General features: G+C 39.8%; 1 pseudogene; it reads right to left on the reverse strand.

Moving 5' to 3' along the window:
• Positions 1-1,611: 1,611 nt before the first annotated feature.
• Positions 1,612-16,430, reverse strand: part of LOC149126834 (large ribosomal subunit protein uL10 pseudogene) — a 117,921-nt pseudogene continuing 103,102 nt past the window's right edge.

The following is a 16,430-nucleotide window of genomic DNA, read 5'->3' on the forward strand; positions in this document are numbered from 1 at the left end:
CCAAATGGCCACTACGCCCGGCGCGCTGCGCTGATCCAAAGCCAAGAGCCAGGTGCTTCCTCCTCGTCTCCCATGCAGGTGCAGGACCCAAGCACTTGGGCCATCCTCCACTGCCCTCCTGGGCCACAGCAGAGAGCTGCACTGGAAGAGGAGCAACTGGGACAGAATCCGGTGCCCCAACCGGGACTAGAACCCGGGGTGCTGGCAATGCAGGTGGAGGATTAGCCCAGTGAGCTGTGGCGCTGGCCTTTGTTCAAACTCTTTTTAAGTCAGGTATAGTTTTGGCAATCTGGTGATATCCATGAATCTACTCTCAGAATAACATTTTTAAATGTCAAAAATAAAATACAAGTACAAAGGAAATGGTCATATTAAAATCGAATTATTGAAATGTAAAAGATTTTGATTTAGTAGTGTATTTACTTCCTTGTCAGTTTGTTATATAATAATGTCAGGTGGTGAATCTAATAACCACCACAATATCAGGTATGTGTTGAAATCATACCCAAGATATTTGCAACGATGTGATATGAAAATGGTTGTGCTTAACTATTGGTGACAAAATTGTAGGTACTGCTAATTCTGTGATTTTTGGCTATACTTAAAAAGTCAAAGGAAATGCAAACAGTTTCCATCAGATAGAAAGGAAATCAATCAGTAAATTTTTTCCCCATTAAGTTCGCATATTCCCTGATTCTCTTGAGGGATTCTGTGTGTGTATGTATATGTGCGCAGTTAAGAATCTTAGGTAAAGAACCAGGCTCATAGAATCTTCAGAATTCATCTACAAAAACAGCTCAGTTCACAGGAATCATCAGCCCACTTAATCCACAGCATAAGATGCAAAACACAAATGACTTAGAAGAGGCTGATGTACTGAAGAGAAGCAAAATTAATCATAGCAATGTATACTGAAATTAAGCACAGCAGGTAGACGAAGATCCTGTGTGGATTTCAGATGATACCACACATCAGTGCACTCACGCATGTTGTCTTTCTATTTCTGCTAGAAAGAGGTCTTATTGGAAACAATTAAATATGCAAATGAGAGCTGAGAAATGGAGCTGAGGATACAGAATATGCAGTCATTTGCTGTTTATTTTCTGTTTTGTAAATTCTAAGTTTTGGCTTGATCATATTGCAACTTACCTGGGCTTAGATCCTTGGGTTTTCAATGGATGAGGGGGTTTTGCTTACTGAATTTGTTCAGCCATCTTTATTGAAATGGTAGAAGTTACCTCTTTTAAAAATTTCTCCTTTGCTTCTAATCATAGACTCACTTTAATTTGGCTGAATGAGTGTTTTAGTATTTATACATAATATGAACTCCGGCTTAATCTGGAAGTCTAGAGGTTGCAGGGGTGATGAAAGTGAAGGGACCAGCAAAAAGATCAAAAGGAATCCATGATCCATCTGTGTATTCTATAGTATTTGGCCAGATTCCGTACCTCATAGACTTTGGAGCTAATACTGCAGGAATTTAAGGGCACAAAATTTGATTTTCAGTCTGCAAGGATAAATTTCCTTTTCTGTTTTTCTAAAGAAAAGTAAGCCTTTATTTCCCTCTTTCTCAATCAAAGCTTGCTGAGTTGGTTGCTGTTCGGTGATTAGTCAGAGTCCAAATCCCATATCCTGGTCCTCTTCCGACTCTTTCTTGGCTTCAACCTTGGCAGAGCAGTAGTGGTGACAGCACCACAGGGGCAGATGGATCAGGCAGAAAGGCTTTGATCTCTTCAGCAAGAGGGGAGGTGCGTTTAGCGTCCACAGACAAAGCCTGGACCCGCCTGGAGGAACTGATGATGGAATGGGGCACTGATGACCAATCTGCAGACAAATGCTGGCAACCTCCAGAGAGTGAGAATGAAGTTTCCTCGAGGATGTCCAGCGCTTCAGGGGTGCAGATGCTGCCACCGTGGAACACCTGCTGGGTGATCAGCTCCAAGGAGAAGGGGGAGATTCTCAGTAGGTGCAGCAGTGTGGCTTCCCTGCCTCTCATTTTGTCTCGAGTCTTTATTAGCTGCACATCTCTCAGGATTTCACTGGTGCCCCTGGAGACTTTAGTGGTAATTCCCAAAGCCTGGAAAAAGGAGGTCTGCAAGGGCCCCATAGCAGTGTTCTAAGATGGCACAGTAACCTCACAGAGGGCAATGGCAACAGTGTGGACACCAGCCAACGGCATAGCCCTGATCTCACTGAGGTCCTCCTAGATGGGCACAAAGTCCATGTTCCCCCAGGTATGAGGCAGGAGCTTTTCCAGGGCTGGGTTGTTTTCTGGATATCCTCAGATGGTCTTGAAACATCATCGTGATCTTGCCCATCAGCCTCCATCCTTTCCTCTGAAGGACACGCAGACCTGCACCATCTGCTTGGAGCCCACACTGTCTGCAGCCTGCCTGGCAACAGGCTGTGATTGGATGGCTTTGGAAATTGCCTGGCAACAGGCTGTGATTGGTTGGGGCATAGACCTCCCCTTGACCGGATTGACTGCCTTGGCTATATAAGCAGCTGTACCAACTGAAATAAATGAGTCTGCGGGCTGCTTGCCTCAGGCCTGCTTTCACCCAGCTCCCAGGGTCCATGTGGTGACTCCGCACCTCTTGCCCCCACCACGCTCCTCCTCTCAGAAACCAATGCACTGTAACATTGTTGAGAAACCAACTGCAACACTATCCAATAGCTTATTTTTATATTTTAGCATCATCAATTCATTTTATCTCTTTGAGTCTTAGTTTCTTTACTTTTAAGCTATTGTGGAAGTAATTGTTGTGCCTATCACGTAGTAAATCCTAAAAAAATTAGCCCTTATTAGATAATTGTCTAAGTTAAGTACTTCAGAGTGCAGTTGATCATAGTAGTCTAAATTCTGATATAAAAGCCTCTGGCACAAGGATTCATAGGTGAATTTATTCCTTCAGCTTCTTCAAGGAGCCCTCTGAGCAACATTAAAATATAAATGTGCTGTTATATTTTCCCAAAGTTTAAGTTATAACCCTGACAAAAGGCATATATTATCAGAGTTTATCAGTCTGTGACTGTGAGGAGATATTGCTGATGCAGTTTTGCTAGACATTGCTGGATGGGTACCTTCCTTTATTGATGAAGGCACTCACAAAGTGTTGATAATTACATCTGCAAGTCCATAGGGACTGATCATCTGTGGTCACGATGAAGCCTGCATCTTTCTGTGTTCTCTCAATTCCTGTTGAGGAATTTATAGTGCATGCTCTCTACTGCCTCACATGTTCTACTCGGTGTTTCCTGATGCTTTCCTAGAGCCTGGGACTCCATTCAGGCAGATTCCCTACTGCTGTGGTTTGTCCCCTCCAAACCCCATGTTGAAAGCCAGCACCGCGGCTCAACAGGTTAATGCTCCGCCTAGCGGCGCCGGCACACCGGGTTCTAGTCCCGGTCGGGGGGCCGGATTCTGTCCCGGTTGCCCTCTTCCAGACCAACTCTCTGCTGTGGCCCAGGAGGGCAGTGGAGGATGGTCCAAGTGCTTGGGCCCTGCACCCCACGGGAGACCAGGAGAAGCACCTGGCTCCTGCCTTCGGATCAGCGCGGCAGCGCCGGCAATGGCAACCATTAGGGGAGTGAACCAATGGAAGGAAGACCTTTCTCTCTGTCTCTCTCTCACTGTCTATAATGCTCTCTCTCTCTCTGTGTCTCTCTCACTGTCTAACTCTGCCTGGCAAAAAATAATAAAAAAAAAAGAAAGAAAGAAAGTCAATTGCCATTATGACAGTATTTGGAAGTGATGGGCATTTGGAGATGTTTGGGTCAGAGGATGCAGGACCCTCATGAAAGAATCAATTCTTTCTAATGGAAATGAGTTAGCTGTTGTGGGAGTTAGACACCTTTGTCTCTCTCTGCTGACAATTCTGCTCTCTGCTATGAGTTGAGGCAGCACTGCACAGTCCCCAGAAGCTGAAGAGATGCCAGAGTCCATCCCCATGGCCCTGGACTTCCCAGCCTCCAAAACCATGACCCAAAATAAACCTCTATTCTTTTAAATTACTCAGTTTCAGTGTCCTGTTATAGGAACAACAATACACACACACACACACACACACAAACCAAGACAATGATGCAATGATGCTTTCTCAAAATACAAAGCAAAACAGAGATTGGCTCAACTTCACTAAGAATTTGGACTTGGCTCTTAGGTCTCAGTGGGGTAAGAGCCCTTTGCTCTCACTTTCCCTTCCCCTTTTTTCCCTCTGTGTCCTCTGCAAACAAAGAAGAAAACAAAAGTCAGTTTAAACATCCACTCTTCCCTGGCTCCCCTTCCTCACAGGGCTCCCAGGTTCCACAAACCATTCTCAGATGAGACCAATTGTCTTCCTCAGCTCTCATCCTGCAGCCACCTTCCAGAGTAATGCAGTGGCCCTGTAGAATAATGTGGGTTCTTTGTAGGAGTTCTTAGAACTCCCCTTCAGTCCCCCATCCCAGTTCCAATGTGACAATGAGAGTTTAATTGCAAAGCTACAAAGCAAATTTGTTTAGAATTTTCTTTTCCCTAATCTGACTTTGTGCACTGAGTAGTATTTGCTCAAATACAAATGTCCCATTTTCTAGTCGGAGAAATTATTGTCATTTAATTCAGAATAAGAATGTGTTGATGTTAAGCCTGTGATTAAAAATAAGTTTCAAGTAAACAGGTTTCTTGGGAAAGAATCCCATGGCTGTGCAGAGGGATTATGGTTAATTCTAAACATAGCGTATTTTGAGACTATTATGAGACAGTGATTTTACCAGTTCTACAGATGATTAAAAAGCCATTTTCTAAAATATTCTCACTGGAATATTTTTAAAGAAAACATTTAATTGCTCCAATCAAGCATAACTACTTTCTGCTTATGGTGTAATTTGTATACTCTGATAACATGGTGTGTGGCTATTTGTCATAATTTTATAAGTATATATTCCCCATTGTAATGATTGGCTATCATTAATTGTGAATAATTCCCTGCTTGTTAAAAAAAAAAAAAACCTGGGAAAAGAGAAAAAGCAAGACCCATCAAAAAAGAGGAGGCTGGTATGCCTCACTTTATGTTTCCCAGGATATCAAAAACTACACAATTTGGGAGGCATTAACAATAATGCAGGGGCTGGCATTGTGGGGCAGTGGGTTAGGCTACCACCTGCAATGCGGGAATTCTATATGGGTGCTGGATCCAGTCCCATCTGCTTCACTTCTGATCCAGCTCCTTGTCAACATGCTTGAGAAAGCAGTGGAAAATGACCCAAGTCCTTGGGCCCTTGCCACCCATGTGAGAGACTTGAATGGAGCTCCAGGTTCTTGGCTTTGGCCTGGCCCAGCCTTGGCTGTTGGGGAGTGAATCAGCAGATGAAGAGCTTGCTTTCTCTCTCTCTTCATCTGTCTCTCCCTCTCTCTGTATAACTCTGCCTTTCAAATAAATAAATAAATGTCTCTAAAACAAACAAACAAAAAAACCAAAAACCCCGTGATGTGAACAAATAAACAAAGTCATGTTTTCAAGATTTGCTAGCAGAAGACTGAGTGTGCCTGACGCTTTCTTCAGTGCACATAACAATTATTTGATGCAACTGAAATGAGCCTTCCTTTTAAACATTCAAACCAGCTACAGCCCCTTTATTTATTGCATACATTAAATAATACTGACAAACAGGAGACTACATAAAAATTGTCCTGTGAGGATTTTTTTTTTCAAAATATGGTAATCTCATTATTCAGGGAACCTCAAATGCTTACACTGGGCAAACAGCTCAGAAGAGGTAAATCTGGGAGTTGACAGCTATCTAAGTAGCTTAATAAACTCCTCAGTGTGAACCAGTTGTATGAGGCTGATGAGACCTATCAAACTCCAGGTTTATTTAGAATAGTATAGAATCCAGGACAATGAGAGCAGAGATTTGTGCTAACTGCAAACATCTGTAGTCACCCATCTATAATACTTTATCTGTTTTCTTGGTATCATAGAAACAGCCTATGACATTTAAACCATTCAGTGTCTCCTCTATTCATAGTCTTCATTCCTCCTAGGTGAGGACTCTGGCTTGTTCCTCCTAGTTTTACCTCTGCTCTCTGTGGGACGTACCCTTGTTCTGCAAACTCTGCCACCCACTTTTCAAACACTTCTTGAGTTCCCACTTTCCCTATTCACCTGCTAATAAATCAACCCAGAAGAGCTTGCAGAGTGGTGTTTTGCCTCCCCGAGGATCTGACAGGCAACACGACAGTTCTCTAGCTGCAGCATGCCACAGGCATGGCTGCCTCTTTGTGCCTCAAATACCATTACTGCTGCACACACCTTTGGAAACATTTTGACTACTCAGAATGAATACATTTTTGACATTTTCCTTACTCAGTGGTTGTTGACACTTTATTTTTTTAAATAAAATAAGTAACTGTGTATCACTCCCTTATAACCTGTAAGTACTTGAACCTAATCAGTTCATATATGAATATTACCAAGCTTATGTATAATTTTCCATGGCATCTTGGCCAAATAGGTTTATTTTATGATCACTGTTATTATTACAAATAGCATAATTAATAATAAAGTTAGAAGTATCTTGGATTTGGGTCAAAGAGTAGCATCAGTGGCCCCATAAATCATTCCCAGTGGCCTTAGTGTCTTACATAAGCAGAGAAGTACAACTTCCTGTATGTGGACATTTGTGTGTGTGTGTTTGTGTGTGTGTGCACGCGCACAGGATGATTGTCCTTGTTTCCACCTTCTATAACAACATGCCTAAGTAGTGTTCCCTAACTCAAGCTCCAAGTACTCCCCATAACTACTGATAGGCAAATTTCTTGACTCTAATCTGTCACCTGCCCTTTACATCTCTTGTTGTAATCACTTGGTTTCTGGCCTCTTCCTTTAATGCATGTTATTGGTTCCACACTTGTGATTTTCTTTTTTTAATATTTATTTATTTATTTGAAAATCAGAGTTACACAGAGAGAGAAGAAGAGGCAGAGAGAGAGAGAGGTGTCTTCCATCCGTTGGTTCACTCCCCAATTGACTGCACTGGCTGGAGCCATGCTGATCTGAAGCCAGGAGCCAGGAGCTTCTTCCACACAGAGCACACAGGTGCAGGGGCACAAGGACTTAGGCCATCTTCTGCTTTCCCAGGCCATAGCAGAGAGCTGGATTGGAAGTGGAGCATCCAAGACGAACAGCACCATATGGGATGCTGGCACTGAGGGCGGTGGCTTTACCCTCTATGCCACAGCACCGGCCCCCACATTTGTGCTTTTCAACAAACAAATGAATATGGTTTCTCTCTGGGTTTGGTTATTATTTCTTCTTTAATATGGTTGATTCTTCCATTTTGGATCAATTTCCCTCTGGCCTTTCTTGTCATCTTATAACCTTAACTGTTCTAAGATCTCAGTGTTCTATATTGAGGAGTTCTGAATTGAAATCTTAAGGAGGTAGAGAGTCAATGGTCATATATATTTGGCTAGTTGATGAATGAACAAATATACATGAAGCACAATTCCTATTCTTTAGGAGTTCTTGCTTCAGTAGCAAAGACAAACTTAAAAATGCTATTTATTAAATAGTATAATGCTACATCAAAAGCATGAGCAAATTGCCGTGGCTACTCAGGTCAAGTGAATAGTGTCTCAGCAAAAGATATTTTGAAAATAGTTAATTAAGTGAAATGGTGTCCAGATTGGAGAGTCATCTCAATTATGTAAATATATAAACTTAAAGTGATCACATCTATCATAATATAATTCTCATTTGTTGCTCAGCTTCTTCCCCATCAATTTATTTGCAAAATATCATTATTTAGATGTAAGTAGGATAATATCTTTGTCCTGTCCAAAAGAATAAACATTTAAAGTCAGATTAGAGGAAGAAATCTCTTGACAAATGTCTGGCAGTTGGAAGCCACACAGAGCATAAGAAGATGATGACTCAGCTGAGTATTTTGACCTCACGTTGGCTGGAGTCTTTCCATAGAGGCACCCTGATTTTCTTGAAAGCAATCCAAACTTTGTATACATATGAAGGTACTTCAAAAAGTTCACAGAACGTGAAATTAAAAGAGAAGTTTTTTTTTTCGAAATGAAATTTGTGCGTAGTTTTTTCTTAATATGCATTTTCCATGCACTTTGTGAAATATCCTCATGGATGAACTAAAAATGTATCAAGAAGTATGAAGATATTTGCAAAAAATGATTTTAAAATGTTTACAACTGCAAGAAAATGAATGTCTGGCAAAATTTTCCTTAGACAAAGGGTTCTTTTTAAAACAGGGAATTATAGGGGCCTGCGTTGTGTTGCAGTGCGTTAAGCTGCTACCTACAAAGCTGGCATCCCATATAGGCTCTTGTTCGAGTCACCCAGCTTCTCCACTTCCAATCCAGCTCCCTGCTAATGCACCTGGGAAGGCAGCAGAAGATGGCCCAGCTGCTTGGGCCCTTGCACCCATGTAGGAGACTTGGATGATAGTCCTGGCTCCAGGCTTGGGACCATTGTGGGAATAAACCACCAGACAGATGATGTCTCTCTATTTTCTCAATCTCTCTCTCTCTCTCTCTCTCTCTCTCTCTCTCTCTTTCTAATTCTGCCTTTCAAATAAATAAGCAAATCAAAAAAAGGGAGAGAATCACAAGAATTATTGGCAAACACAAAGGGTGAACAAATGGTTAAAGGAGGTCACAGGCCACAGTATCATTACACAGAGAAAATCATCACAAAAGCCTAATGTAAAAGGACTTAGTAAAAATTAAACAAGTGAAACTCATTGGTTCATAACGAGTTTGAGTATTTCTATGAATTGATAGGGATGGTTTGTAAACTTTAAGCAATTATAAAAATTAATTTGTCTATTACCTGCATGATTGAAAATATTATTAAAGTACAGGTGTTTAGCCTAGATGTTAAGACATCCATGTCCTATTTTGGAATACCTGCCCTCAATTACTGGCTTCAACTTCTGGCTCCAACTTCCTGTGGACGTAGACACTGGGAAGCATGGTGATGACTCAGGTAATTGGCTTCTTGGCCTTCATGTGGGAGACCTGTATTGAGTTCCCAGCTCCAAGCCATGGCCCAGCCCCAACAATTGTAGGCTTTTGAGGAGTGAACCAGTGGATGGGAGCCCTCTCTGTCTCTCTCCCTGTCCCTCTTCCCCATCCATGCTCAAACAAAAATTTTTTGAATACTAAAAAGACATAATAAAGGAGTACCAATAGGGAACATATTTATAAAGATTTGTAAAGACAGTTAATTCAATGGCTTTATGAAGTTCAGGTAACTCTTCTAAATAATTCTGGATCAAGTTCTTTCCATCGAGCTATATAAACATTATTCACTAAAGTGTCAGGATAAACCAACATTGCCTAAATCACATACAAATTATTAAATGACTACAGTAAGTATATAAAACATGCTACAATGGTGGCTGGGAGCTGAAACCCAGAGTTAGGACGTCAATCCAGGTCTCTCGTATGAGTAGCGGGAATCCAATGACTTAAGCTATCTCTGTGGCTTGACAAGGTCTTCAATACCAAAAAGCTGAAATCAGGATCTGGGGCCAGGATTCAAGTCCATTCCAACTGGCATCTTAATAAACCTGTAGGCTCAGCACTTTCCCTCCAGTCAGCCAAATCTAATTCCTGGTTTACATCTCAACTCAGGAAATTCCACCAAATCGTAGCCTCCCTCTTCTGGGTTCCACTGGACCTCCTTACATATGCTTCTCAAGCATCCCTTGTAGGTCTTGAATATTAGGAACTTATGGGCAAAGCCATTTTCAATAATCCATCTTGACACTTGAAAAGTGACATTTCTTCAGAAATCCTACAAAATATTATCTTACTAAAAGCACAGGTGACATCTTTAAAATGACCATGTTATAGTTGTTATAGGTGAGCTCCAATGAAAGCTCAAACAAAAAATTTACATGGTATAAAACCTAGAATGGTTTGAAAGTGCAAACATTCACTAAAAAATTGGGTGAGATACCTATATAAAATTGTTGTATCACAAAGTTGGCAGGAACTCTACGTTTTCTCACCACCAAGCAACAGATGCTTGCGTCCCTACCACCTCTTCAGTACTGTATATACACATCCCATGTTGAAGGCTCATTTTCCAAAAATATGAACCAGTCACAAGTTAAAGTACTTCTACTGCAGGGTAAGTTTTCTTCAAGCAAATCAAAATTTGTCTTTTGGAAAAGCCTACTCATCCCCATGCCTCTTCTTTTAAAACATACATAGCTAGTCCACTGTCTTCTACTTGAAATGTTTTCAAAAACAGTCACTTATTAAGTCCTGCATGATCATTTCTTGTCCAAGTTTTCTTTTAATCATTTATTTTTGGAATGATTCTATGTTAAGTTCTTTTCAATAAGCTTATCATCCTTTAGTGTCTATTTCCCTCCTCAAAGGTCTGATACTGGACCAGAATCAAATGCTCCAACCTTCTGTCTGATTCTAATTGGCATACAGAAGGTCCCTCATCTCCCCCTTTCACTACACTACACTACATATGCTTCAAAGGTGCATACGATCTATAACATTAGGTATGCTATGTTATTGATAGCCCATATTAAATAATTAATTTAACACGGTCTCTCTTGTCTTAATGGGTGATTAAATAAGCCAGATAATATCATTCTTGATACTTCTGCTATTTTCTCATGGCGTAGCACATGGCTTCACTAGAGAGAGTACCACTTATTCTCCATATTGCTTCTTCTCTGGTATCCAACTCTTTTCACCTCATTTTTATGTGTTCCACCCTAATTCTGTTTCTTTGGTACACTCTTTATTTCTGCATCACTTCATTTTTCTTTCTTCTTCATGATCCACTATTCACTCTCCACTATTTCTCTATGCATTACTTTGTACCTTCTCTGCATTGCTTCTTACAGTCTAGTCATTTAACATACTCAGTAAACCTGTTCTGAGTTCTCATAATGTGCTAGGGTATTGTTTTTGCAATAGATTCAAAGGAATACATTTGTTTTGCCAAAACAGATTGAAATTAGTCAATCCATCAAAGATGAACACTTGTTCTAGAAAACAGAATCTGGCTGGAATTGGAGTACTCATGATCAGAGAGAAACAGGGAATGTCAAATACAAAAGTGAGTGAATGGATATACTGACTGAGAAGAAGGCAGTGGGGTCTGAGATCCTGCCACTCTCCATGATAAAGTGGTCCTATCCAACAAAAGATAGGCGATTTGAACCGGATAGTGACAGAGTTTTTAATATCACAGATGGATTATATGTACTATGGTATATCCATAATTTAGGATATTGCACAGTCACTAAAAATCTCTAATTTCCCAATAATATCTAATATTCATTAAAATACATGTCCAATGTGATATTTAAGAGGAAAAATCATTGAAAACATTATGCTGATAATTTTGTTATAGTAAATACAATGAATATATGAAAAATTCACATTGTTATTATAAGTAAAAATATAAAACAATGGAAATTAACCAGAATATCAATATTATGGGTAATTTTTATCTTCTGTCTATAGCTTTGAATTGTTCATACTTTCTATAATGTAATACAGAATACTTTACATTTATAGGCACTATTAAATATAAGATTCTTACAATGATAAACTCAATTAATGCCTAAAAAGTGAATTATACATGTTTCAGTAAGTTAGATATCACATGACTCATGATGTAATAATTGTATTCTTAATTTAATTTTATAGTTCATGTTCTAGTATGTAAATTATTATAGAATGTTAAGCATAAATAAAATATCATGTGAGAATTTGGCATCCAACTATCTTTATGAAAATAGTACTATTTGCCTCTTACAGCACAGCCCAATCATTCAAGCACACTTTTAAATAGCATTTCTTGTATTTGAAAAGTTATTGAGTAATCAAACTGTGACCTTTAGTGCTCCACCATGAAATGCAATTCAGTTTTGTATAGTACCCAAACTAATCAATATCCTATTATGATCGCAGATGGGAATTTTACAACTGAGACATTGCAACTAGAGTACCCGGTGCACCTCTGTTTTCTCTAATGCCAGAAATTTGTTGGACTTGCAAGGGTATCAAATTGTCTTTCCTCTTGCATAAGATCACGCAGTTTTAGCTTCTAATTCTATCATAATGGTATGAGAATCAAGGTGCATTGACCATTACTATTTCATACAGACTTACTCATGACAAATAATGAAATTATCCATATGGCCTCTTTTCTTCCTGCCTGTACACTCCAAACAGATCTGTGAAGACTGGCCCATGTCACATTTCATGCATTAGGCCATGCAGATGCTAAGAAACAGTTACATGTAGGGCTGATGGGCTCATTACATGGAATGAACTGATTATCTATTCTGTTATTAAGATAGTGTATTAGTTTGTCACTGAAGAACACATCTGTTCTGTACATCAGCCCAAATGTATTAGAAATGCTTTGGAAACATTGGAAAATTTGGTAGTTTAGAAATGTAATTCAGGCAAAGGGCTGCCTGTTTATTTTAGAATGAATGGAAGTCTAAGACAAAGTCAGATTGATTAGAGGTTATGGTATGGGCTATCAGTTGATTAACTGGTGATTTTTAAATTTTTATTTGAATGCATACACACGGAGAGACACATACATATCTCTAGAAGTATATGGGACTTGCTACATTGCTTTTAGGATAAGGCATGCTTTGGGAATTCATTATTGGAATATTGCTAAATCAATTCTTTTCTGAACATTAGAAATGAATGGTATATTTGGCTGAATAAATAAATATAAACATCAGGAGGAGAAAGAAGATAGAGTATTACAAACATTACCATCAGTAAGCTGAGTATTTTGGGGGAATTCTTATTCTACTAGCCAAATGAGCCAAGGGAATGAATCTACAAAGACTCGAGCAACATGGCTAGAAATGAGTGGAGATTTAACAGCATTATTGGCCCTTGTAGTTCCTAAATAAGTCCTAGGGAAAAACCATCCCTAATAATGCTTGCTCTACTGTATATGGAATTTAAAGAAATCAGAGAAAATAAACAAAACAAACCTTTGTACATATCAAAGAAGAGCCATATTTCTATCTTTTATATTAATTCCTTTCCTATATGTTTCTATGGTCTTTCATCACAATGAACTGTAAATATTGTGGTTCGGGGCTTATTGCCTAAGTGACCAAGAAAAGAAAATCACAAAGTTACATCACTGCTTTTGAAGAAGTTTACATTGTGTTCTGACATCTATTCATCCGAGGACTTTAATCCACTCTCTACTCAAGTGAGGGAGTTATATATCTCTCTGAGAGTCCTAATAAAGACTTACCTGTGTGAACCACTGGGATGAAGGAATAAATTCTAAGGGCAGGAGTGCAGAATCTTTATTCACGACTAAATTCCAAAGCAGGAATGAAACTATTAACAACAAATAAATGTTCCATGGGTACCTGCTGCAGGCAGTCTCTGTTCTAACTTCTTTCTCTGTGTTATTAGTTTTAATTCTCATAATCAAACTATGGGTTAAATTCTCCTTGTTGCAGATGATGAAGTACTGCTACAGAAAATTTAAATCATTTGTCCAACATAACATTACCAGGAAGAACCTGAGCCAAGTTTGACTTTGTGACATGAACATCCAAACTGCCATGAGCATGTTGCTTTCCCTCTGTCCAGAAAAACGCAGCAGTGGCTGGACCGACTACTCATTGTAATCAATGGCTCCGCAGAACAGGGGTGAGTTTTTCTCCAGAGATTAAAAGCTCAAAGGGAAATTTGTAACAGCAGAAAATGGAGCTTAGATTGGACTCCTTCTTCTACAGGAGTGTGATCTAGTTCCCCCTAGAGGGCAAAATGGGAGATCATGGGCAATGTAGATTCTTTTTAATGACTTTAAGAAAAAAATGCATTAGGAAAATAGTGACATGGGTGTTTGAAAAACCTGTATTCTGATGATTAAATCCCTATGCTTTAAAAACATTTTGTTGTTACCCATCTTCCTATAAAACAGAAAGGCTAAAGTTCTTGATGCTGTGCAAATCAACTGCAGCCAAGATGATTTGAAGACATCAAAAACTACTTGAAGCATGAGAGAGAGAGAGAAAGTAATTGATAAAAAAAAAAAAAAATCATTGTTCTTTTTCAGGAAGGCATGGCACCACTCCAGGCAACATGAAGTTAGTTCATGTGCAAGTGTATAAAGATACTGAAGATGCACCAAAAATATGGACTGGTTTTGAAGAAATGTGATCTCTGTACAAACCAGTGTTTTCTGGATGCTGAAAATACTTTTTTCCCCTCTCTAAGGCAGAAAAAAAATACCAGTAATATTTTAGATAATTGGTACTCATTAAATACTTGATAAATTAGTGAATGAATTCTGGTTCTAGCTATCTCACAAAGGTCAAATACTCTTTAGTTCTCTTTTTTTATGTATTGTCTAACTTCTCACCCATCTTTGTTGTACTAATGAAATGAAGATATCCATCATGATGTAACGTGAGCTGGGGGATCTAAATTACCTTCATCTGGCACCATTCCAATATACTATAAATGAGGTAATTGTCCTTGACTATAAAATTTGCATTTTCAAGACTTAATTGCTATCATTACATCTTTTTGTAATTCTATTAATTTAACTGAATGGAGCATTTGGTTTTATGGTTAAAAATTTGCATTAAACCATTGTACATCTAAATAGAATTTTAATATTTTTATCAAAATCCCTATCAGGTTATCTCAGAGGAGCTAAATAATTTCTCAAGAAAAAGCAGGGAGCTGTCAACTAGCAGGTTTTACCTTCACTGATCATTAACAGACTTCAGTACTGTGGCAAGTGCAGGATTCTGGGATTTGAAAAATCATGAGGCCGACAACTCTATGGAGCTCTCTCTCCCACTTAATCATTAATAGGAAATCTATTAGCCATAACCCAGGCACGGCTGGGTGCCCTCTCCTATGATCGTGTTGGCATTTGAAGACTTTGCCTCTTCAGTGAATGGGGCATTGTACGCCTGCCTGTGTTTTGATTCCACTGGAGCATGCTCTGCTCTCTGCCCTTGCCTCTCCCAAGCAACATTACCTGTGTGTTACACTACCCGTCTGATCTCCCAGCCACGGTTCACAGCACGTAGTCAGGAAAGGTTGTAATTCTTCACGCTAACTTTCCACCACTCTAGCCGTTGTCATGTTTGTGCTCACTTCCCAAGTGTGCAGCCGTTTTCTGAGTCACTGAATGTGGGTGTGGAGCTTTTCTAGCACAGGAATATAAGCACTTTCTTGAGTAAGTGACCATAAATTGCAGTTAATGAGATCAACTTTGCTCTTAAGCAATTCTCCTACCCTTTAAACCTGTGCAAACTACAAGCATCTTGATTTTTAGGATAACCCAGGTTGGTTAAATATCAGAGAACTGAGACAAATATCATGAAGTTTGGGAGGAGGAGGAGAACTCAAGAGCAGCCTTCAGAAAGATGTCCACATGCTGGTGTACAAAATATTCTGACTTACCTTTAAAAAAAAGATTAGACAAATTTATTTATTTAAAGTCAAAGTTACACAGAGAGAAGGAGAGGCAGAGAGAGAGAGAGAGAGCCAGAGAGAGAGAGGTCTTCTATCCACTGGATCACTCCACAACTGGCCAGAGCTGTACTGATCCAAAGCCAGGAGCTAGGAGCTTCTCCCGCGTGGGAGACCCCATGCAGGGGTTCAAGGACTTGGGTCATCTTCCACTGCTTTCCCAGACCATAGCAGAGAGCTGGATCGGAAGTGGAGCAGCCAGGACTCAAACCATGCCCATATGGGATGCCGGCACTGAAGACAGCGACTTTACCTGCTATGTCACAGCGCAGGCCCCCTGACCTACCTTTTAATACTGCTTACATCAGGGAAAGATGACGAATACTTGCAGAAAAGAACGGGTAAATGTCATTAAGAACACTACGAGCCTGTATGCCAAGCACTCATTTTTGAAGGCAAGAAACAGAAGCTCAGAGGAGCCCTGGAACATGACCATGGACTTCTGGTTGGCTGCAGTACAGCAGTCCCGGTAGGCAGCATCCCTGACTTCAGGGCACAGTCTCAGTCACTCCCTCACACCTTCCCTCTAGTGCCAAAGGCTCTTCTTTTTGGAGAATCATGATGGACTACAAAGCAGCAGTAGGGCAGGGAGTGTTTGATGAGCAGTAGTTGTTACTTGGCCAGTGTGCCAGTTAGCTCTTCATCCACAAGGGGTAACACCACATGGAGCTTCTTCTACGTATTCTCTGACCCAACCTCTGAAGCCCAAAAATTGAAGGGTGTGTGTATATTCAACTATGAGCCACCATGCATCATCTAGATTGCTTTATGCACCTAACTAAAACACCCACACATTATACATATGATATCACTTTTAATTCATTCAGGAGCATTTTATTAATTTGACAAGTCCCACATCAAAATAAATTTAAGATGTACTCATGAGAAATACAGA

Source organism: Oryctolagus cuniculus, chromosome 5 (assembly GCF_051225735.1).
Source record: "Oryctolagus cuniculus isolate XC-2025 breed Fujian yellow rabbit chromosome 5, ASM5122573v1, whole genome shotgun sequence".
NCBI lineage: Eukaryota > Metazoa > Chordata > Mammalia > Lagomorpha > Leporidae > Oryctolagus > Oryctolagus cuniculus.